Below are 26,008 nucleotides of genomic sequence, written 5' to 3' on the forward strand. Positions count from 1 at the left end.
AATGATGATGCAATGCCCCGACACATGCTTTAACCAATGATTAAAATAAGCAAACAAAATGGTCTATAGGCGCGATAGGGTAAACCTCATCCCTGAGTATTCACCATCCTGCTTCAAGAAGAGGAAACTACAGATAATAGAAGAAAACATACTCAACAAGGACTCTCCTGAGCCTCAAGTGAGCAAGCACACTAAACAAGTCGGCCACACGAATTTAGTGAGATGAAAAGTTAAGCACACTTCTATTAAATCAGCTTTAAAGTTCTAACACATAGCAAACATGGAAATTACAGTAGCTTAATACCCAGCCCCGAAGGTGGGGTTTAGTTCATAATGGAAAAGAGAAAAGAAATGGAAAAGACATAAGAAGTTCCCATCGTTAATACAGATGGCAGAGAATAAGAAGCTTCCTTAAGAGCACAGTGCGACCCACAAGCAAGCATCTATCTCTCTAGCTCCTTCTTCGATGAAAAACCCTGATGTCAATGTGGAATGTTCCCTGAAATTGATGCTTCCTAAAATGAATCTATCATCTCTCCCCCTTTGTTGCTAGGGTGTCTTTTCCTTATATACCAGGTCCTTAAAGTTTAAGGCACCCTCTGGAAACTGTACGGACGCGGTAACAATTTAAGTCCATCGAGTTACTGCACTGTCATGAGTGTTGGGGCATCTGAGCGACTATAGGCTCCAGCAATCACGTCTCTTCCAACAGCGCTCCAGCTTGGATCCCACGACTTTGATAGCACCCCTCTCGTCCTTAGCTTAATTCTACCATTCCTGTATAAAGCCTCAGTAATTGAGCATAAATCATCATAGTTGAGGAGTTTAACAATTATAACAGCTTGAGGGCCCACTCAATGAATTCTCACATTTTCCTTGGTTTATTGATAGGATCCTCACATTTCCGCACATTTAATGCCCCAAATAGCCCACAAAACACTCTCTTTTTTAGAGTTTTCAGCTGGCCAGACTTAAAAGAGCGAGGGCCTTTGTCTATTACCTGCCAAAAGGTGCCTTCAACCCCTACCAATTGTAGGGCATGGTTAAGCTCACAGATGGATGACTAATGGACTTGCTCGTTAAAATTAGCTTGCGGGTTGTTGGAAAGCTTCAAGATCTTGTTGATTCGCTCCATTGACCAGTCCACCTCTACGTCTCTTACATTGTGCTACCCACTTGGTCTGGATCAAAGTTCGAGTAAAATTCTCGAACTAACTCTATCAGCACAGGAATGGGAGGCGCACAGAAATGCTCTCACTACATCAGCTTTGCTCCCTCCTTAATGAATGACGCCATCTCCTCCTACTTAAACCCTTTTTTCCAAATAAAGGTTCCTCGCCTTGATGGCCCTGTAGTTGGACTTAACCATTTGGTCCACAAATCGCCTAAATGTCGTCTGGTGCGGTAGCATTACATTAATATTCTTGGAGGCACTCGATAGTGGCAGAACCTGCAAAACATAAGGGGGACCACTTTGCCGTTGCCCCTTCCTACGATTTTATTGTCACGCTTTATTTCCCTATTTGATATCTCAGCTTGACTGTTTGATTGGGGATGGTATGTTGTGGAGACTTTGTGCCTGATGTTGTATTTGGCCAAGAGCGATGCTACAGCTTTGTTGATAAAGTGGGAGCCTTCGTCACTTATTATGGCTCTGGTATGCCAAATCTTGTGAATATGTTCTAACGAACTTGGCGACCACCTTTGCATCACTGCTGGGGCAAGCTACTACTTCAACCCATTTTGACACTAGTCAACTGCTAACAGAATGAAGAAATGTCCGTTGGAAGGAGAGAAAGGTCCCATAAAATCTATGCCCCACACATCGAAGAGCTCCACCTACCACCTCTAGGATGTATGTGAAAGGCATTTCTGATCTTTTGAAAATGTTTCCAACCCTCTGACATTCGTTACAATGTTGGACTAACTTGTATGCGTCTTTGAAGATCGTGGGCCAAAAATATCCGCTCTTAAAATCTTTTGCTGCTGTGCATTGCCCTCCAAAGTGCCCACCGTAAGGTGCAGAATGACATTTGGTCAACACTTGGCGTGCTTCGACATTGGCAATAAACCTCCTTATCATCTTATCTTGGCAAATTCTATAAAGGAATGGATCATCCCAAAGATGGAATTTGCTTTCGTGCAGAAACTTCTTCAGCTATTGTTTATTCAGATTGGATGGCAATATCCCACTGGCGACATAATTGGCCATGTCAGCAAACCATGGTTGTTCCTCTTCCTCATTCATAACCTCGATTGTTAACGACTGGTCATTCGGAAATGTGCCTCTAATTTTTGTTTCTTCCCTAGAGCTTCCTAGACCCATCAACCTAGATAAGTGGTCAGCAACTAAATTCTCTAGTCCCTTCTTGTCTTTGATCTCTATGTTGAACTCTTGCAGCAACAAAATCCAGCGAATTAACCGTGGTTTGGCGTCCTTCTTTGTCAGTAGATATTTAAATGCCACATGGTCTGTGTAAGCTGGCACTTTGGATCCCACCAGGTATGCTCTGAACTTTACGAATGCAAACACCATTGCTAATAATTCCTTCTCGGTTGTGGTGTAATTTATCTGTACTTCTATCAGAGTTTTGCTGGTGTAATAAATCGGATGCAACAACTTCCCTTTGAATTTAGCAAGGACGTTCCCACATCATAGTTGTTGGCATAATAGATCAGCTCGAATGGCTACATCCAATCCGGTGCTGTTATTATCGGCGCATGGGTGAGAGCATATTTTCAACATATTGAAAGCCTACAAACAGTCAGATGTGAAATTAAACTCCTTATCATTTTCAAGCAAAGAGCAAAGAGGTTTATAGATTTTTGAAAAATCCTTAATGAATTGACGATAGAACCCAACGTGCCCCAAGAAGCTATGAATTCCCTTGACATTCACCGGTGGGGGTAACTTCTCTATTGCCTCGATCTTTGCCTTGTCCACTTTAATGCCCTTGCTAGAGACTCTGTGCCCTAACACAATTCCCTCCTGTACCATGAAGTGACACTTCTCCCAATTCAAGACTAAATTTGTTTCTTCACATCTTTGCAGGACCTTCGTCAAATTTTCCAAACACTCGTTAAATGACTTCCCAAACACCAAAAAATAAGGTAGATAATTCATGCATCTAACCACTTGATTATCTCCTTCTTCACTACTTCCTTCATTGTCGGATTAAGTCGACCCTGGGGCTCGATAGAGTTCTTGCTTGCTTCTGCCAGCATAAGCTTATGCATACAAAAGCTAGGGCTTATTCCCCTTATATATGCAATGGTCCATCCAATTGCTCTCTGATTGGCCCTCAGCACACTCAGCAACATCTGCTCATTCTCCTAGGGTAGGTCTGCTGCAATGATAATCGACAATATCTCTGACGAACCTAAATAGGCATACTTCAGATGTTGCGGCAATGCCTTAAGCTCCAGGACTAGCGGTTCTTCTATAGATGGTTTCAATAGTTTGTACTCGCGTGTTGCGAGATCCAATGACTCATACATGTGCTTGGCTAATCTTTCACCGCTGTTCATACTTTCCAGGTAAATAACCTTTGGATCTTCTTTTATCTCATCAACATCACTTCCAGAGTCGACAACTTCCAGATGATCTAGTATTACTTCTGCTTCCAACTCTTCCATTAATTATTCGTCCAGGGTCTTAAGCACTGAGCATTCTTCTGATTCAGTAGGGAGCCTTATTGAGTCATATAATGAGAACTTCACTTCCTGATCTTGAATGCGCATTATCAGCTCTCCCTTGCAGACATCCATAAGTGCTCTTCCAGTAGTAAGAAATGGTCTTCCAAGGATGATAGGGACCTCCTTATCTGCATCATAATCCAAAATAATAAAGCCAGCAGGGAAAATAAACTTATCTAGCTACTTGTACCATAACGTCTTCAATTTTCCCTTCTGGATGTGTGATAAACCGATCCGCTAGCTGCAAAGTGACTGTGGTAGGCCTTGCTTCTCCTATTCCCATATTATTGTATATGGATAAATGCATGAGGTTGATGCTAGCTCCAATAACACACAGTGTGTTTGGGGAAGAGAATACCCTGGACACGTGGAGGACCCCTATTGGTGCTCCAAGATGACTCATGAGTCATGCCCAGCTCGGATAGCCAAGATGACCGCCACTAACGTCGACAAATGCTAAGTATGAGGGCCGAGGTGAACCTGGCCGAGGTCCGACCTACCGGGGAGCTCGGTAGGGGCCGATGTGAGCAACTGTTAGCGGCGTGATTATCGGGCGTAACAGTCGGTCCCGAGATTATCGGGTGTAACCGACGGTCCCGAGATTACCGAATGTAACCGTCGCGAGATTAGCGGGAATACCACCCATAAGTAGAGGGCCTCACTCCACGATCAGGTACGATGATTTCTGACCTCGAACTAAACTGGGAATCCGACCTATACTGACTTGATCGTCGGAGTGCTCACCTTTTTGTGCAGGTACGCCCAAGTATTCAGGTCAGCCCGGAAGCCGAGTTCGAGCTGCAATCCGAAATACACTGTTGTGCATATCCTTGCATAAACATTTGGCGCCGTCTGTGGGGAACGACAATCTAAGTCATCCCAAGTCTTTAAAGCCAACACGCGAGCGAAAATGGTTCAACTCGCAAACTCGACCAATACGGCAGATCGAAGGACCCTAGCTGCCAGCGATGCCCACCAGAGGGAGGTCGGAGCAGCAGCGGTAGAGGGGCAAGGTCACGACGGCCTAGAAACAGAACCCCTCCGCAGGTTGGCACGAATCACCGCGCTTGTTCTACCGCCTGCGCACCCGAGGACATCCAAGGCCACCCGTGGCCGAGGTGGGACCTCTAAGAAGGGCGCCCGGGGTCCAGCCCCGGCTCCAACAAGTGAGGACTTTGATGCACTCCAGAGAGAAATGGAGGCAATGCGCACACAAATGCGGTCCATGGAGGAAATATATAATGAAATGATACTAGCTGCAGGCGCAGGGTCCCGATCTGAAAACCGAGTGACGCGCGTTGACATACGCGAGCCAAGGGGTTCCCACCTCGGCCCAGTCGAGGAGGAACATCCCGAAGACATCGAGAGCGAGGGACACACTCGTCGGGGGGAGACCTCCGTGAGCATCTCAACAAAAAGAGAGGCTCATTCCTCCGAAAAGGACAGTCACCGTCCTGCTCACACAGGAGCTCCAACCAGCAGGCTGAATCCTCTCACAACCCCGCAACTCCCGCAGGGGTGATCACAAGGGAGGAGTTCGACCAGCTGAGGGGCAAGCTCGATGCTCAGGTGGAGGTCTTATAGGCCAAATGTGAGCAGAAAGAAGGCTCACTGAACGATGGCGACTTGGGAGAGTCGCCCTTCACCTTGGACGTTTTGGAAGCACCGATCCCTCCGAAGTTCAAAGCTCCTACCGTGAAGCCTTATGATGGGTCGAAGGACCCCAAGGATTATGTCGAGGTCTTTGAAGGCCTCATGGACTTCCAAGCAGCACAGACGCAATCAAATGCTGCGCCTTTCAGATCGCGCTTACTGGCAGCGCGCGATTGTGGTATCGGAGACTGCCAGCCAGGTCGATCTCGACCTACTCTCAGTTGAGAAGAGAGTTCCTCGCCCAGTTCTCTTCTCGGCATTATGACAAAAAGACAGCGACCCATCTCGCCACCATCAGACAGAAGGAGGGTGAGACGCTGCGGGAATATGTCACCAGATTCCAGGAGGAGCAGTTGAAGGTCGCGCACTGCTCCGATGACTCGGCCATGTGCTATTCTCTCACTGGTCTAGCCGACGAAGCCCTCACGGTGAAACTTGGAGAGGAGGCCCCGGCCACCTTCGCCGAGGTGCTTCAGAAGGCGAAGAAAGTCATCGATGGACAGGAGCTCCTCCGAACCAAAACCGGCCGACCGGAACGAAGGATCGGCCGGGGCAGAAGTGGAAAAGACATGGAAAGGGCAGATCCCAAGTCCAAGGACAAGGGATCCTTTTCCAGCGGCCGAGCTGAGTATCGAAGGGCGGAGAACGGACCTACCAGGAGCCGACCTTACGAACGCTTCACTCCGACCACGATTCCAATTTCCGAGATCCTAACGAACATCGAGGAATCTAGAATGGAAAAACTATTCAAGCGTCCTGAGAAGCTTCGGGGAGCCCCGGAGAGGCGCAGCAAGGACAAGTATTACCGCTTCCATCGGGAGCACGGCCATAACACGTCGGACTGCTGGGAGTTGAAGCGCCAAATTGAGGGTCTAATTCAAGATGGCTACTTCAAGAAATTTGTGGGAAAGCCTAGGACCAGCTCGGCGGAGAAAAAGGAAGAGCGAAAGCGTTCAAGGACGCCGCCCCGACGCACTGACCGACCTGCGGTCATCAATACCATTTTTGGAAGGCCAAGCAGGGGTCAGTCCGGACATAAAAGAAAGGACTTAGCTCGTGCCGCCAGGCGCGAGGTGTGCATCATCAGGGAACAGGGGCCGACCTGCCCAATCACCTTCGACGGTGCAGACTTGGAGGAGGTCCACCTGCCCCACAATGATGCACTTGTGATCGCTCCCTTGATTGATCATGTGGTGGTCAGGCGGGTGCTGATAGACGGAGGCGCATCTGCTAACATCCTGTCCTTACCGACCTACCTCGCCCTGGGTTGGACGAGGTCGCAATTGACGAAAAGCCCGACATCGCTGGTTGGGTTCTCTGGAGAATCGGTCATCCCAGAGGGTTGCATCGACTTGCCAGTCTCGCTGGGAAAAAACCAAACTCAGGTCACCCAAATGGCCGAGTTCGTGGTAATTGACGGTAGATCGGCCTATAACGCCATCATCCACTCATTTCGGGTCATTCCCTCGACACTTCATCAAGTTTTGAAGTATCCCACCCCCAATGGCGTGGGCACGGTCGGAGGAGAACAGACCGCTTTGAGGGAGTGTTATGCCTCCGCACTCAAAGGCTCATCGGTCTGCGCCTTCGAAACTCTCGCCGGTAGGGATGGGACGCTCGAGTTCGAGGCCGACCTGCCGAGGAGGGAGTCTGCCGCACCCACTGAAGAGCTCGTGCTCGTTCCTCTGCTTAGTCCTGAGAAGCAGGTAAGCATAGGAACCAAGCTGGGGGCCACCGACAGAGAGGAGCTAATCCACTTCCTCAGATCCAACTCGGACGTCTTTGCGTGGTCCCATGAGGACATGCCTGGCATTGACCCAAAAATCATGACGCATCGCCTCAGCATAGATCCGTCATTCCGACCTGTAAAGCAAAAAAGAAGACCTATAAACAAAGAGCGGAGTGATGTAATTGTTGAGGAAGTTAGCAAACTTTTGAACATAAGAGAAGTTTCGTATCCCGAGTGGCTCTCCAATGTTGTATTAGTTAAAAAATCTAACGGAAAGTGGAGAATGTGTGTAGATTTTACGAACTTAAATAAGGCATGCCCGAAGGATTGCTTCCCGCTGCCGAGGATTGATCAGCTCGTGGACACCACAGCCGGGCACGAACTGCTCACCAAGGTCTGTACTGTTACAGGGTCATGCCCTTCGGCTTAAAGAACGCAGGAGCGACCTACCAGAGAATGGTGAACAAAATGTTCGCCAAGCAGATCGGCCGGAATATGGAGGTGTATGTGGACGACATGCTCGTCAAGAGCAAGCAGTCGAAGTCGCATCTCTCCGATCTGACCGAAGCCTTCGAGGTTCTGAGGACATATCAAATGAAGCTCAACCCAGCTAAATGTGCCTTTCGAGTCTCTTCGGGCAAATTCCTTGGCTTCATGGTGAACAACCGGGGAATCGAGGCCAACCCCAAAAAGATTAAAGCCGTGATCGAGATGGAGGCAGTGAACAAGATCATCAAGCGAGGCATCAAACCTAGACTGGACTCCAAGAAAGGTAGGTGGGCCGAGGAGCTACCAGAGGTTCTATGGTCGTACCGGACCACCCAAAGAGAATTGACGGGTGAGACCCCGTTCTCCCTGGCCTTCGGCTCTGAAGCTGTAGTCCCGGTTGAGATCGGCATGCCATCCGACAGAGTAGAGCGTTACGAGCCTACGGAAAATGAGGAAGAGCTGCTCCCAACCTCGACTTGTTGGAAGAAAGAAGAGCAATGGCCCAACTACGTCTGGCGGAATATCAGGGCAGAATGGCCAGGCATTACAACGCCCGCGTTCGACCTCGGACCTTTCAGATCGAACATCTGATCTTGAGGAGGGTCCAAGCCCATGTGGGTGCCCTTGATCAGACCTGGGAGGGCCCGTTTGAGATCAAGGGCATAGTCCGACCTGGGACGTACATATTGGCCGATCTGAAAGGAGACGTCCTCGCGCACCCGTGGAACGCGGAGCACCTGAAGCGTTATTATCCTTGAAATGCCAAAAGGATTTTCAATGGATCTGTAAAGACTGTTCCAAAAGAATTATGATCGAAATAAATGTGATGATTCAATTTCATGCTTCCGAGTTCGACCAGAAATTAAATGGGGGCCACGGACTCCCACGCGATCACATTCCAGCAGTCGGTTAAAATCCAATCCTCCAAAACCTAAGGGTACGAGGTGCGGTGCCAAAACCACTGACGAACTTAAAATTCAAACCTTCAAGGCAAAGGGGCGATGTGAAAAGTTCAAAATGATCAAGCCTCCGAACTTGAGGTTACGAGGTGCGATATGAAGAATAGCTACGGACTTAGGATTTTAGCCTTTTAACCTTTTTTAAGTTAAGGGTGCGATGTTAAAAAATCCAGAGTTGGTGCAATGCATTGAACAATAAGAGATTCAAACTCAAACTTACAACTATTTTAATTGAAGGCGCGACCTCAAAGGTAAGAGGTGCGAGGTGACATTGGCTGCAGTTCAAGGAAAAAGCAAAGAAATGAAAGATGTTGCCGACACCAAAGTAAAAACGAACAAAGCTTCTTCATTAATGGAGAGCAGAGCCAAGGCTTATAGACCTTGCAGCTCTGCCCTGACAAACAGAAAACAAAAGAGAAGAAAAGAAAGACAGCGAAAAGCCTCTTGAAGGGTGGTCGCCTAAGAGCCTGCTTGAGGAGCGCCCTCTTGAGTGGTGCCGACCTGATCCTCTTCGAGGTCGGAGTAGTCAGAGTCCAGATCTCTGACGTACTTGTCCACCAACGCTTGGGGACCAGGGGTGCCGCTAGGCCCAGACGCCCACTGCTCAGCGTACCTCTTTTTCAGACCACTGAGATCGATCTGAAGGTCAGGCATGTCGGAAGCAATGCCCTTCATGAGGAACTTGAAGCCCGCGTCAGAGAAGTCTTTGGCAAATCCATCGAAGTCAGGATGTTGCCTAAACAATTCCTCCAATAGGACTCCATTGCTGAGGCGCTCCTTTGCCGTCTCCAGCTCGGCAGTCGCATGCTTCAGCTCCTTATCCTTCGCTTCAAGCGCCTGGAGCATGTCATCCTTCTCCTTGAGGAGTTGGAACTTCTCCTTCTCCAAGCCCTTCGTGATAGCGTGGGCAGCTCGGAGCTGGGCCTTGCGTTTGTCCTCTTCCTTCTTCAGCAGCTCGGCCTTGGTCTCCACCTCGGCCTTCAAAATTTCCACCTCAGAGTGAGCCTTCAGCAGCTCATCCTTCATGGTGGAGGAAGCAGCCTCCAAGGCAGCAGAGAACACTTCTTTCTCCCTCGCTGCCAGAACTTCCCTCCCATCCAGCTCGGCCTTCACGGCCAGAGCCGATTGAATGGAAGCAACGAACGCCTGAGGAAAGGTACCAAAAAGAAGTTAGACCGAGCTACCTGTTAGGTAAATCGAGCAAAAACACAAATCTTACCTCAGCGGCGTAGTCGATGGTCCTCTGCAGAACGGACCCTGGGTCGCTCACAAATTTGGACGCCCTCCTTAGGCAGCGGTCCAAACTTGCGGCCGAGATGCGGGACACCTGGTCCCTCACCCCAGAACTTGATGGCTGGACTCTGAACCGTGCCGTCACGTCGGACGTCCCGCCTATCCTAGCCTCAGGATCGTCCACCCGATCTGCGAAGCTCGCAGGCAAGACCCCACGAGCTCCGACCTCCAAGGGAGAGGTCGTCTTCTTCTTCTTCTTCCTTCGCTTCAGAGGGACTTTCTCCCTCACCTCCTCTCCCAAGGGCAAGGCGTCCACCGCCTCGGTCTGATCCCTGGGGCGCTTCTCCCTCGAAGGACCCCCAGAAGACTCCAGCTCGATCACCGGGGCTGGATCTTCCGAGGCAGGCCCTACCACAGTAGGAGTGGCAGGTTTCGAACTCTAGGCGGCCTCAAGAGCATGGGCTCGGCCCTTGGACTTGCGCTTCACGTTGCTTGCAAATCCGCAAACCATGGCTGTAAAATAAAACAGGGGTCAACACAAGGATAGAGGAAAAAGGGAGGGATGCAAGCTCGGCATACCAAGTTCGGAGTTCGGCCTAGAGGATTCAATGGGACGAACTGCGGGGTTGTAATCTAGCAGCCCGGACTCAAGCAGCAGCTTGTCGGTCACCAAGGTTCCGACCTTCCTACCCATCGGAAAGCGCTCCTTGTAATATTTCAACGTGTCGAAGGAGGCTTGCGTAAGCTCAGGGATTGGTCGGATTGAAACTGCACAAAGACAAAATTCGAGTTAGACCTGAATGACAAAAGAAAATCACAAAAAGTAAGAACTACTCCGTACCTAGGTTCCCAAACCTTGTAGGGACGTCAAAGAAGGAACGACCTGACTCGTCCTTTGCAAGCCATTCCCCAGAAGCGTAGAGCCACTTCCTCACCCATCCCTTGATGGAGGTCGGCCCCTTAACTATACCGCCTGCGCCTTTCCTTGCGCACATATAGAACCGAACAGGCTTCTTAGCTATCCTCTTCGCCTCGAAGCACGCGAGGAGCTGGTCTACGTCCAGCAGCTCGGCCTCTTCACTATCCCGAGCTCGTTGCCAAAAAAGGATGGCCAAAGCGAAAATGACACCCCACCCATTGGCAGCCACTTGAGCCGGAGCCAACCCAGTCCGGAAGAGAAATTCTTGGACGAAAGGGTGAAGGGGAAGTCTGAGGCCGTACTCAAACATTTTGAAGTAGAGAGTGACCCATCCCTCTGGAGGATTGTCAGCTCTCTCCCCCTCCTCTGGAATTCTGAGGAGGATGTTCTCAGGGATAGCGAACCCCCTACGAAGGGATCCGAGGTAGTGCTCAGGTATCCTAGAAGGGTATTCCAAACCCTGACCCGAGGTGGAGGCGTCACTATCCTCCCCGTCATCGGAGAATCTAAAGTTTTCTATCTCCTCGAGCTCGGACTCTAACCTACGAGCTAAATCCTCATCGGATCCTAAGTTGCTGCTGAAAGAGGACGACATGGAAACTATGATTCGAAAGGGAAAGTGAGAGGGAAGAGACCGACCTACCAAGGGTTAGAGCTGCCTTCAGATCGAACTCCAAGAATTCAGGGAACGTAAGGTATGACCTGAAGGATTGGGGGCATTTATAGCCCGTCGGAAAAATTTCCCCACCGTACACGTGTAATCAACGAGCGGCTAGGATCCTCCCTAAGATCCGAAGCGTCGGAATATTTGAATATTCCGACGATAAATCTACCGCAACGGTCATATTTTCCCACAAATAGGAGGCCGCCACGTGTCCAAAGCAAGTCGAATGAACTTCTCTGCCAGGTCGAGATCGGACCAGACAGAGAAAGGGCCAATGTTTGGGGAAGAGAATACCCTAGACACGTGGAGGACCCCTATTGGTGCTCCAAGATGACTCATGAGTCATGCCCAGCTCGGATAGCCGAGATGACCGCCACTAACGTCGACAAATGCTAAGTATGAGGGCCGAGGTGAACCTGGCCGAGGTCCGACCTACTGGGGAGCTCGGTAGGGGCCGATGTGAGCAACTGTCAGCGCCGTGATTATCGGGCGTAACCGTCGGTCCCGAGATTACCGGGTGTAACCGACGGTCCCGAGATTATCGAATGTAACCGTCGCGAGATTAGCGGGACTACCACCCATAAGTAGAGGGTCTCACTCCACGATCAGGTACGATGATTTCTGACCTCGAACTAAACTGGGAATCCGACCTATACTGACTTCATCGTCGGAGTGCTCACCTTTTTGTGCAGGTCCGCCCAAGTATTCAGGTCGGCCCGGAAGCCGAGTTCGAGCTGCAATCCGAAATACACTGTTGTGCATATCCTTGCATAAACACAGTGCATGCCCTATCATCTGTCGTCAAATGAAGATGGGTATGGTAAAGCTCTCAGGGTCGTTCATCTTTGCTGGAATCTTGCTTGTAAGGATAGTGTTGCAGGCCTTGGTCATTGCCAGAGTTTCATATTCTCCCAGCTTTCTCTTCTTTGTGAGTATCTCCTTAAAGAACCTCACATAATTCGATAGTTGTTCCAGAGCTTCCACCAATGGTATGTTCACATGCATTTACTTCAGCACATCTAAGAATTTCTTAAACTGAACGTTTTGCTCTTTCTTTTACAACCGCTTAAGGTATGGTGGTGCTGGTCTGTACTCAGCTGGAGCATCGTCATGCTCCGCCTGATTCCTTTTCTCGACCACTCTAGTATGTGATGATCCTGCATTAGATGCTCTAGCATTCATTGGGTTGACTTCCTCACTTGCATTATTTTGAACTTCCATTGGTTGTTCAACAATCTATGTTGGTGGGGTAGGTGAAACTATTTATGTTGGCTCTGAAGGGACTTGAATCCCGCAGCGGAAACGACGATCTTATTCTTGATTTTTAAGGAACAAAAAATACAACACAAAAATGGAAAATATAGGGGAAACCGAAACTTACGTTTGAAGACCTTCTTCAAAATAACTCCAGTAATTCCAATGAACATTACCAAATGATCTTCCCACTCATCTAGAAATGATGATCTTGCTTGTGGGAGCAACTGGAGGGAATTTTAAAGGGTAATGCAGAGAGAAAACCTTATCTATTTTCTTTTTCAGGCACAAGAGGGAGACCATCTAGCAGAACGATTCTGCTGTTAAACCAAAGGGTGATGTGGGATAACTGCCCACATCACCAGGGGTTGGTTTTTTCCTCTTTATTTATTTATTTAATTAATAAACACATTAATTAAATTAATTGATAATTTAATTAATCAATTAATTAATCATTAATCCAATTAATAATTAATTAATTAATTAAATTATTAATTATTAATCTAATTAATAATTAATTAAACATAATATCAAATAAATAAATAACAATGAATTATTTATGTTTTAATTAAATATCACATATTTAATTAAAACTATATATTTGAACCATATGCAAAATATCTCTCCAGTTTTAATATGAATTCAATTCATATTTTTTATTGGTATATGATTCAAACATTTCTTTCATAATATATAGTATTATCTTGAATCTTTATCCAAAATTAATATATATATATACACTCCCTTATATAATTTAAACATCTCAAATTATTTCATAATTCTTGATCCTCACTTTACCCATTGTGAGCTAGCAAGGGGACCTAATGGACCTAAAGATCAGAAGCTCAACGATACGAGATTAATTGATCACACTCATTAACCGAGTTAATCAATATTCGTTAACTACGAGTCACTCCACTAAAGACCTGTAGCTGCACTCTTCTCATTGCAGAATGTTTTTGTGTCCATGAATATACGACCATTAATGACAAGTCAATCCTTCACGAGTGCTCATAACTCAAGCTGGGTCAAATTACCGTTTTACTGCTGAGTTACATCTTGCTCCTTAAATACCATTGCTCCTCTAATGAACAACCCGATTATGGTCCGACCATTAACCAGAAGTCCCTCTCGGGCCAGTGAGAAGGTGGAGCCCCTTGTTTAAATCCCGGAGTCAGCATTTAAAAGAACACCCATCTACTCCCCTAAAGTCGGGGAAGAGTGAATTCCATCTTGTGAAGTTATGTTCCGAGCTCCCCACTCTGTCTCAAAATGGTAGGAATGTTGAGTCGGCGACTTCGGCCACTCTCACCCTGAGCCCTCACGGGCAGGAGTCCATAACTCACTCAGGATTGAGAGTTAGTCGTCTGGTCATCATTTGAAATAGGAATCTGTTAGTCAACGCTGTTACATCTAAAGATCGGATATTTCGTGGTCCGGTCTTACACAAACTCATTGTATAGGATACCCCCACTCAAATGTCTCCACACAAACGACCTGGATCGGGTCATCTATAACATTTACAAAGTGGGCCGTATACATAGTCTTGCCAGGAGAAGGTACCCAGCCTTATCCATATACCATAGCCCTTTAGGTTATTCCTAGAACATTATCCACTTGTATATCGAGGGTATATCAAATATATACCAAGTATATATACTATTTCGGTTACATGACAATAACCTTGGATGTTTAGTTTATTAGATTTAGACAATGCATTGCTATGAATTCAACAACAAATTGACTGAATAAAACTTTATTAAATATAAATTTGTTTTTACATGAATACATACTACGAGTTTAGGGCAACACACCCAACAAACTCCTACTTGAACTAAACTCGAGTGAGGTGTACATAATCATAAAGCAAAGGGAAAATACAATAAACTAGGGCATACACTATACCCATTACACTTCTACCACTTGACCTAGACTAATCGTACAATGCTCGTAGACCTAAACTCTCTAGATGACCCTCAAACACTTTAGTCATGAGAGCCTTCGTAAAAGGATCAGCAATGTTGTGCTCTAAAGTGATCTTTGTGACGATCACATCCCCTCGTTGCACTATCTTCCGTATTAGGTGGTACTTCATTTCTATGTGCTTGCCTCTCTTATGGCTTCGATATTCTTTAGAATTTGCCACAGCACCACTGTTATCACAGTAAAGTGTGATGGGCAAGTTCATATTTGGAATGACTTCCAAATCGGTCAAGAACTTCCTGAGCCAAACCGCTTCTTTTGCTGCTTCACAAGCTGCAACGTACTTAGCCTCCATCATGGAGTCTGCTATGCATCCTTGTTTGATGCTTCGCAAAACTACCGCTCCTTCATTAAGAGTGAAGACTAACCCTGACGTGGATTTCCTTGAATCCTTGTCTGTTTGGAAATCAGAGTCAGTTTATCCTGTTGAGATCTAATCCTTAGAGCCATACACGAGCTTGTAGTCCCTCGTTCTCCTAAGATACTTGAAGATTCCATTAACATTAGTCCAGTGATCATATCTTAGATTGGATTGATACCTACTGACCATCCCTACTGCATAGCAAATGTCAGGCCTAGTGCACAACATAACGTATATCAAGCTGCCCACTGCTGAAGCATAGGGTATGCGTCTCATATCCTCAACTTCTTGAGGTGTCTTAGGACATTGTTCCTTAGACATATGAATTCCATGCCTGAAAGGCAAAAAACCCTTCTTGGAATTCTGCATCGCATATCGAACAAGCATCTTGTCAATATAAGTTGCTTGAGACAGAGCTAACGTTCTGTTCTTGCGATCCCTTAGAATTTGGATGCCAAGGACATACTGAGCTTCCCCCAAATCTTTCATTTGGAACTCATGAGCTAGCCACTTCTTTATGTCAGTAAGGTATCCTACATGATTCCTAATGAGTAGGATATCATCCACATACAATCCTAAGAAGGCTATTGTGTTGTTGAGGATCTTCTTGTATACACAAGGTTCATCAACGTTTTGGTCAAAACCATAAGATTTGATCGCAGTATCAAACCTTATGTTCCAAGATCGAGATGCTTGTTTCAATCTGTATATAGATCGTTTAAGCTTGCAAACCTTTTGCTCTTGACCTTAAGCTATAAACCCCTCAGGTTTAGATATATAAATCTTGACCTCCATTGAGAAAGGTAGTCTTGACGTCCATTTGCCAAATCTCATAGTTATAACATATGGCAATTGACAAAAGTATTCTTATGGACTTGAGCATAGCTATAGGGGAGAAGGTTTCTTTATAGTTCACCCCTTCCCTTTGTGTGTAGCCTTTCGCCACAAGCCTCGCCTTGTAGGTCTGTACATTTCCTTCAGCGTCTCATTTTCTCTAGTAGATCCATTTGCACCCTATGGGTCTTACCCCGTCAAGTTGGTCTACAAGTTCCCAAACAAAATTGAAGTATATAGACTCCATTTCCAAGTCCATGTCTTTGACCTATTTGTTATTGTCCACATCTTCCATTGCCTGTTTGTAAGTCAATGGATCCTCGACACCGTCATCAAGTATGACAACTTGGGTTTCTTTTAAACCCACGTAGTGGTCAGGTTATGACACAATCCTCCCACTACGTCGAGGCACCCTCAATTCTTGAGATGGATGTGATTGACGTGACGTGCTGGCTTCATCAACAACTCTTGTGGAAGTGCCAGGTTGATCAACAACTCTTGTTGACGTATTTGTAACCTCTTCAGAAATCTTGTTTATCACCACCTTACCTCATGGTTCATGATCTCGAACGTCATTTTCTTCCAAGAAGGTGGCGTTTATCGATACAAACACTCTGTTATCTTGAGGATCGAAGAAGAGACCACCTCTTGTTTCTTTAGGGTAACCTACGAATAGGCATACTTTTGAACGAGGTTCAAATTTCTTTAGGTTAGTCACGAGCTCGTGTGCCGGACATACTCAAATACGGAAGTGACGTAAACTAGCTTTACGACTTTTCCATAGTTCAAAGCGTGTTTCAGAAACACTCTTTGATGGAACTACGTTCAAAATATAAACCGCAGTCTCCACTGCGTAACCCTAAAACGAGTTAGGAAACTGTGCATAACTCATCATTGAGCGAATCATGTCTAATAAGGTTCAGTTTCTCCTTTATGATACATTGTTTTGTTGTGGTGTACTAGGGACTGAGAGTTGGGACGTGATTCTATGTTCTATCATATAGTCTTGGAATTTCATAAGTCCATATACTCTCCACCCCGATTAGATCGAAGTGTTTTAATAGTTTTACCTAATTGATTTTCAACTTTGGTCTTGTACTCCTTGAACTTTTCAAGAGCTTCGGACTTGTGCTGCATTGGGTATAGATAACCATAACTTGAATAATCATCTATAAAAGAGATGAAGTATTCATACCCTCCTCGAGCATTAACATTCATCGGACCATAGAGGTCTGAATGTATAAGTTCTAAAGGCTGTTTGGCTCTATAACCTTTTCCAGTAAAAGGTCTTTTAGTCATCTTGCCTTCAAGACAAGATTTACATGGTGGTAAAGAATCGTCTTCTAACTCGCTTAGAATGTCATTCTTAACCAACCTCCCAATCCTATTGAGATTAATGTGACCTAATCTTAAGTGCCAAAGATAGGTATTTTCTTTGGGAGAAACTTTTTACCTTTTAGTTTGAGTTTTAGCATTTTTAAATAACTTAGTATTTAAAACTGCTTTAGTTACGGTTGGTCTTAACACATACAAGCTGTTTTCTAATTTTGCAGAACAAATGTTAACACCATTTCTGGAAATGAACACTTCATTCATAGAAGAAGAAACATAGTGCAATTGTTCTAATAGATAAGAAATAAAAATCATGTTCCTCTTAATTTTAGGAACAACATATACATTTTTTAATAAAATATATGATTTATTGTCCAAAAACATCTTAAGCTCTCCTACTGCCACAGCTAAGACGACTTCTCCCATACCGACTTTGAGAGTCATCTCTCCAGCTTCAAGCTGCCTCGAGAAACTAATTCCTTGAAATGAAGAATAAACATGGTTAGTGGCTCCTGAATCAAGTATCCAGGCAGAGTAATCATTCTCCACTAAACAAGTTTCCAAAACAAGTAAATCATATTTACCTTCATTGGCTTTTTTTTCTCGGCCAAGTATTTCGGGCAATTGCGCTTCCAATGCCCGTCTACGTTGTAGTGGAAACATTTTCCTTTGTCTGCAGCCTTGGCCTTCCCTTTCTTGGCAGCGGCATCAGTGGAGTCAGGTTTAGACCCCTTACCAGCAGTCTTCTTCTTTCTGAAAGTCTTACTTCCAGAAGAAGAGGGCGCAGACTTGGTTCCAGAGGACGAACTTCAGTGGATCCTCTTTGAGGTGACAACGTTTGCTTCCCCTTCTTGTCCCTTATTTTTCATAAAAGACTGGTAGGTCTGCAGCTCGTTTAAGAGCGTGGTAAGAGTGTACTCCAGCTTATTGATAACCGTATTACTGTGGGATGGCAGGAAACTCTTCGAAAGAGATTCCAGAATGAAGCTGACTCTGGTAGTCTATGACGGCCCCGTTCGACTCTACCACGTTGAAGTGGACTATGAGGTTGAGAATGTGTTCTCGCACTGAGAAGCCCTTCTTCATATGGAGTTGTAAATGAACTGAAGGGCTTCATGTCGAGCTAATGAGGACGGTTATCCAAACATGCTCTACAGCGAGTCCATGATCTCCTTAGTAGTGATCGTGTCTTCGTGCTTCTAAGCAAACACATCAGATATGCTCGCCAAGATGTAGACCTTGACATTGTCATTGGCCTTGATCCATCAGTCATAGACGTTGCGCACCGCCACAGTGGCATTAGGTGCAGGAGCTTGGGACAACCCTCTTACAAGACGAACCTAAGATCATCTATCATTAGTATAGTGTTTAGGTTCGATTTCCATTGTTTGTAGTTTTCGCCATTAAGTTTTTTCGCAGCTAACAAGGAAATAATACCGTAGGGCAGACAGCTACCTCTTCACTAAATTGAGACCTTCTCAACTAAATCTTATACTAGAATAACTCTTATTCCTAGAACGTTTAGTCATCGTTTATTCGGTTAGGGAATTACTAACTAGCTTAACAACTCCCCGTAAGTGTGACCATCCATTTTCAGATCTCAAAGGTCCTCTCTAATAATCCCACTGTAGGGAAGGAAAATATTGGAGCAAAACCTAAGAAACCCTTATCCATTTTTGGAGTTTGCTTTGGTTTCAATTCCATACTGTGGACCCCCCGTAGGGATGTTCGCATCAGGACGACACGCATGTCATGTATGAAATCTCACGGTGCAAACTAATGGTGGAGACCGTAGGATGTGATGTCATACGTCCTTCTCCCACTTACTATGAATACTATCCCCATTCACTTTGATATTGAACCGTGCAAACACCTTCCGTAAGGAGGCCGCGCCCAGGGCGACACGAAGCCGAGCATGGAACTCACAGTGTGAATATAAGGAGAAACGTGAGAGAGAGAGAAAAATACGTTATATATACCTTGTATATCAAACATATATGTAGTATATTACATATTCTCTTCTGCTCCCACTTAGTATTCTAAGACTAGGGTATATTACTTAGGTAAATTTCAGTTAAGTGAAATTAACGAAGTGAATTTTTAGTCGGCCCAATATAGCTATTTATATTGGAAGTTGTACATTAATGTTTTACTTTATCAAACGTTTTAATAAACTAATGACATTAATGCATGCATATAAAATATTGACTAATTCAACCCCCAGGTCAATTCCCAGGTAGAGGCGTTCCCTTACGATCAGCTTAAATACCTCAACCTAGACAGAACCTTCCTTAGACAGGATTACCTTATAGACAATATTTTATATTTCATCTTTTATTATTTCATTTTAAGCCTAGTAAGACAGGTGTTGGGATTTTCTCTACCTTTAAAAAGATTAGAGACTCGTGTAAGCGAACACGGTCACAAGTAATACTCGGAAGTAATCCAAGGTCGAATCCTCACGGACTTGTTGCTTTTCAAAATCAAGTAATGCAGTGAAATGATTCAAATATGCAATTGTGATTTAGGAAGAAAATAATGGTGAAATGTTGTTGTTTGGGATTTTAACTATCAAGCAATTTAATGAAACTCAACCTCCTTGTATCCTACCTTAGTTTTGATGCAAAACATGGAAAACACACTATGTTGGGAAAATGCACCAAGCGCAATTCCTGACTTTTCTTGGGATTTAAGTTCTACTATTTCACTACCGCTTTTGGTTGCTGCAGAGGCTAGGGTAACCTACAATCATATTCCTATGTGTGATTACAATCCTAGAGAATATCTACCAACTCATTTGCATTATGGGTCAGAGGGCCTATGCCTAGGACCATATTTTATGTGCTTATTCCTAAGTCACATCTCATATTGGTTTCCTATTATTTTACCTAACTTACCTTTCCCAAGGTTGGGCTTTGGTGTATAAATCAAGTTCCCCCCAGCCAAATGGAAAAATGACGTAAAGAAAAGTTTTTAGAAACCAACCCAAAAAAGTGTCAGGCGCAATCTGGCAAAAATCCCGAGCGTGTTGAAAATCAAATCATTTGACTAAGGCATTCCACAAGGAGGTTGATAACTAATTTAGAACATAATTAAATGAAAGTAAATGCACGAAAACATAAAGAAAGTATTTTCATTGAATTTAAATGAATAAATGACTCGTACAAGGAGTTCTAGCTTGACCCACTTCTCTCTTGAGCATGAGGGGAGTTGAAACTCGCTAAAGAACTTTAAAAGAACAGAATGAACAAAGAACGGAAGTAAGAATTCGAATTAAAAGCAATACGGAAGGTAAAAGCGTGAAAAACAAAGAAATGAACAACTAGAACATCAACATAAACCCTAAAAACGTGTTCTACAACTAGAGAGCATCTAAAAGAAGATGAAATGAAGCTTGGAAGTGATGATTTGCTAAGGGATGGATAGCTTCCTTTTATAGCACCATAGGCTGGTTGAAACTCCCCTCCATTTTAGGTGGAAAAGGGTTGAGATTCACCTAACCACTTCACTTGGACTTGGACTCACGGTTTTTAACATGTGGGAAATGTCCTCCTTGCCCTTCATTAATCAAAACGTGCGTTTTGACAAATTGCCCTCCAAAACTGCGCCAGGCGCAATTCTGCAAAAAACAGAATTCTGTTATTTTCTTTTAACTTTAACCGCATTTATCTCATATTTTTCCTAAAGTACCATAGTTTGACTTTTATGCAGAAATAATCTATGTATGTTCTACTTTAAGAATATGTGGTCCTTTTTGGCAAATAATAATGAGAAATGGGTGAAAAACGTGGTCAAACAGGGCTACCGACACATGTTTCTGCAGTAAAAAGTCAACCCTAACAACAAGTTGTCCTGTGTTGGGTCAGACTCTCCTTGTTCCTCGTGAGTAGGCTCGCTCTCTGTTCTTGAAGCATTCGGGTGTACAAGAGGTAATGCTTTCCGACTTCGCAGAGTGAGAGTTTTACATTGCTCCTTACCGTCCTGCTTTGGCAATTCAGTGTCACTAGGTAATGCTCTATAGGTTCTACTTTTCAAATCTGTCGCAAGTTGGCCTACCTACATCTCTAAATTCCTCAGTGATGCTGCCTAGCTTTGCACTGTTGCACCATTTTTCACCATATACCGTTTCATCAAATTTTCTAACAATGCAAATGATCCTTCAGATGGCCTTTGAGCTGAAACCTGACATTGGTTCGAAAAGCCTGGGGGATAACTTCCTTTTTGCTGATATGTTGGAGCATTAGATGTACTAGCATTGTTTCCTCCCTGATTTCCATTCCAACTAAAGTTAGGGTGATTTCTCCAGGCCGGGTTGTACATATTGAAGTATGGATTGTTTCTTCTGCTCTACGGATTCCCCAAGTAGTACACTGACTCTAGATTGCCAAGGCAATTATTGTAATGGTGATCTCCTTCGCAAAAAGAGCAAGAAATCCCTTGAATGTGGCTAACATTTGCTTTACTGGCAGATGCTCCCACTATGCTTTGTTGTGTCGTACTCCTCATAACCAAGTCAGTCTGTTAGATTCTCAATCTTTAAATTCAATGTAGCATATGACTCTGATTCGTTCAGTCCCTTGCTTCCTTTTCCTTTGATGGCTCTAGGGTCAGACCATGAATAATTGTTCGACGATATTTTATAACTCTCCTAAAGAGAGTTAATTGTGCCTAAAAGTTGCATAAAATAGCTAAAGATAGCCTTAGCCAGCCCCAAGTATTCAATGAGTGTGCCTATTGTAGAAGATAAATCAATGTTCTCATAGGGCTAAGAGATTAATGTTAATGCTCGCTTAAATGATTTGATTTTGAGCATTTTCCTGCAGATCTGATGATGCTACAACATCGGTTCCAAAAAGAGACAAAAAGCAGTAAGTTAGCAGTGAAAAGACTTCTAACATCGCATCCACCACAGGAGAATATGTCTCCTCATAATGAATACCGGGTCTTTGTGTAAAACCTTGTGCAACCAATCTTGCCTTATATCTTGTGATTTCATTGTTTTCATTTCTTTTCCTTACGAATACCCATTTGTATCCCACAGGCTTAACATTTTCCGGTGTTCGGACTACTAGTCCAAAAACTTGACGTTTTGAAAGTGAGTTAAGTTCTGCCTGGATTGCTTCTTTCCATTTAAGCCAATCTTTTCTCTGTTGACATTCTTTCATAGATTTTGGTTCACAATCGTCACTTTCAGATAAAATGTCAATAGCAACATTATAAGCAAAAATATCACAATAACTACATTAGTTCGATTCCATCTTTTTCCAGTCATAACGTAATTCATTGAAATCTCATTATTATCTTCAGGTACTTGACTTTCCTCAATATCTGTATGAGTAGTCATGTTTAGGATTTATTTTGGAATATCCTCATTCTCAATTGTGTCATTTTGATTATTGACTATTTTTCTTTTCCGAGGATTTTTATCTTTGGAACCCATTGGTCTACCACCCTTATGGCGTGTTGCAGATTCATTAATGACAACTTTCTGCATTGGGATGTCAATTTTTGATGGAACATTCACAGCTGGTATATGTGACTTGGTCACTTTCTTGGCATCAATAAATGAATCTGGTAATTGATTTGCTATATTTTGCAAATGAATTATTTTTTGAACTTCAAGTTCACATTGATCTATACGGGGATCGAAATGAGACAATAACGATGCATTCCATGTAATTTCTTTTTCCAACTTCATTATTCCTCCCCCTAATGTTGGACAATTTGTCTCATTAAAATGACAATCAGCAAATCGTGCAGTAAATACATCACTCGTCAAGGGTTCAAGATATTTAATAATTGATGGGGAATCAAATCCAACATATATTCCTAGCCTCCTTTGAGGACTCATCTTAGTACGTTGTGGTGGAGCAATTGGAACATATACTGCACATCCAAAAATTCTTAGATGGGAAATATTTGGCTCTTGGCCATAAGCTAATTGTAACGGGGAATATTTATGATAAGATCTTGGTCTAATGCGTACGAGCGACGCTGCATGTAAAATAGCATGTCCCCATACAGATGTAGGGAGCTTAGCTCTCATAAGTAATGGTCTAGCAATTAACTGCAATCGTTTTATGAATGATTCTGCTAAATCATTTTGTGTATGAACATGAGCTACAGGATGTTCAACATTTATCCCAATTGCCATACAGTAATTATTAAATAATTGGGATGTAAATTCACCAGCATTATCAAGACGAATACTTTTAATTGTATAATCAGAAAATTGTGCTCGTAACTTTATTATTTGAGCAAGTAGTCTTGCAAATGCAAGGTTTCGACTTGATAATAAGCATACATGTGACCATCTACTTGATGCGTCTATTAACACCATAAAATATCTGAAAGAACCGCTTGGTGGATTAATAGGTCCACATATATCACCATGAATTCGTTCTAAAAATGTAGGTGATTCAGTCCCTACTTTAAATGGTGATGGTCTAATGATCAATTTGCCTTGAGAGCAAGCATCACATGATAATTCATTAGATTGAAGAATCTTTTGGTTCTTTAATGGATGTCCATGTGAATTTTCAATGATTCTTCTCATCATTATGGACCCAGGATGACCTAATCGGTCATGCCAAATGGTAAATATATCTGGATTTACGAACTTCAAGTTCGTAGTTGCATATGTTTCCATTACTCGTATATGAGTATAATATAATCCAGAAGATAAAGCAGGCAACTTTTCAAGTATACGTTTGTTATGTGAGACAATAGATATAATATAGAGATATTCTATATTATTCTTGTTATCAGTCTCAATATGATAACCATTGCAACGTATATCTTTAAAACTCAGTAGATTTCTCTTTGATTGACTAGAAAACAATGCATTGTCAATTGTAAATTTTGTTCCTCGAGGCAAAATTATTTCTGCTTTTCCAAAACTTTCAATCAAGTTTGCAGAACCTGATTTAGTATTGACTTTTGCTTTCAGCATTGTCAATTTAGAAAAATATTGTCTACTTTTCAGTATTGTGTGCGTAGTCGCACTGTCTGCCAGACATAGATCACCATTGCTCATTTTCGAGTCATCCAATATATGAAAATTGTTCATGCTTCTTCATTAAACAAAATAATTACAATAAGAAGAAGGAAGAAGAAAAAAAAACTTGAAATACAAAACATACATAAAAGATATAAAAAAAACATTAGTTCTGAATATTCTCAAAATCAAAAGAAGCACTTGCTATTTCATCCATTGTGCTCACTGTGCCAATTTGTTCTCCAGGAGATTCAAGAAATTCAGCCACATCCAAACTTGTAATATTGGCAGTGTCAAAGATATCACCATCCTGGTAGGCAAGATTTGCTTCCACATTTTTTCTTTTTTCTTTCAAGGAAGCTTGATAAAGATTCACTAAGTGTTTTTATGTACGACAAATATGTGCCCAATGTCCAGTCATACCGCATCGGAAGCACTTATTTTCAACACTTCTGGAATTCTGATCTTGTGGAGCTTTTTCTTTATGATCAACATTTCGTGAGGTTCTTTTAAAATTTGGACGATAATAGTGCCCACCACGAAATGAAAAATTATTTCTTCCTCTGCCACGGTCACGCCCTCGACCACGACCTCGACCTCGACCACGATTATTGAAATTTACAGCATTCGCCTCTGGGAATGGCGTTACTCCCGTTGGTCGAGATTCATGATTTTTCATCAATAGCTCATTATTTTGCTCAGCAACCAGAAGGCATGATATGAGCTAAGAATATTTCTTAAAACCTTTCTCTCGAAATTGTTGTTGCAAGAGTATATTCGAGACATGGAAGGTTGAGTATGTCTTTTCTAGCATATCACTATTAGTAATTTTTTCTCCACATGACTTCAATTTCGAACTGATTTTGAATAGTGCAGAATTATAATCACTTACTGATTTGAAGTCTTGGAGCCTCTAATGCATCCATTCATAACGAGCTTTAGGAAGAATAACTGTTTTTTTATGATCATATTTTTCTTTCAAATTTTTCCACAAGGCAAGGGGGTCTTTTATTGTCAGATACTCCATTTTCAACCCCTCGTGAAGATGGTGACGAAGGAAAATCATGGCTTTTGCCTTTTCCTGACTTGTAGTTGTATTTCCTTCTTTGATGGTTTCTCCCAAGTTCATGGCATCAAGATGGATTTCAGCATCTAGTACCCATGACAAATAATTATTACCATTGATATCAAGAGCGGCAAATTCTAATTTGGTCAAATTTGTCATGGTGACACTATCACAAAAAAAAAAACTCAAATTAGGGATTTAACGTATGAAAACAACATATTACTTGAAAAATAAAAATTAAATTACCTACCTTCGGAACCTACCTTCAACAGGGGAAATGACAGAGGCTCGTGCTGATAACGTGTTGTAAAATTGAGGAACGAAACGAGGCAACGTCGGGGAGATAAAATAAACAAAACAATTCAAATAATAAAGAAAATTCAAAATTCAAAATGACATTTCCCACCAATTTTCAAACTTAATTTCCCACCAAATTTCTCATTAATTTCTCACAAATTCTCACCACTAATTTCTCACAAATTCTCACTACTAATTGAGCACCACATTGACCTTATTTATAGGCCATGGATAAGCATGTGGTGTGATTTACATGACACTAATAATGTCTAAAATTGAGACACATAGGGCATTATGATTTCAACACATGGTGCATGGATAATGGAACATATGAGGTTCATGAATAAAAGACAGATAGAGGACATATGGAGCATGAATTTTGAGACACCTAAAAATTGGACACTAAGCAAGGGTTAGTGGGCATCTATTTAATTAAAAATTCATAATAATAATGAATTTTATTTTACCAATTTGGGGTGAATCCCGCTTTGAAGAGCATAGACTTTCCCTATAGACCAACATGTAACTTTGAAGTTTTTATG

General features: G+C 43.2%; 1 pseudogene; it reads right to left on the reverse strand.

The window, feature by feature from the left end:
• Positions 1–3,639: 3,639 nt before the first annotated feature.
• On the reverse strand, positions 3,640–25,328 carry LOC148213043 (uncharacterized; annotated as a pseudogene).
• Between the last annotated feature and the right edge of the window lie 680 nt (positions 25,329–26,008).

This window comes from Momordica charantia (assembly GCF_013281855.1).
Source record: "Momordica charantia cultivar OHB3-1 chromosome 1 unlocalized genomic scaffold, Mcharantia_2.0 BLBB01000001.1, whole genome shotgun sequence".
Taxonomy (NCBI): Eukaryota; Viridiplantae; Streptophyta; class Magnoliopsida; order Cucurbitales; family Cucurbitaceae; genus Momordica; species Momordica charantia.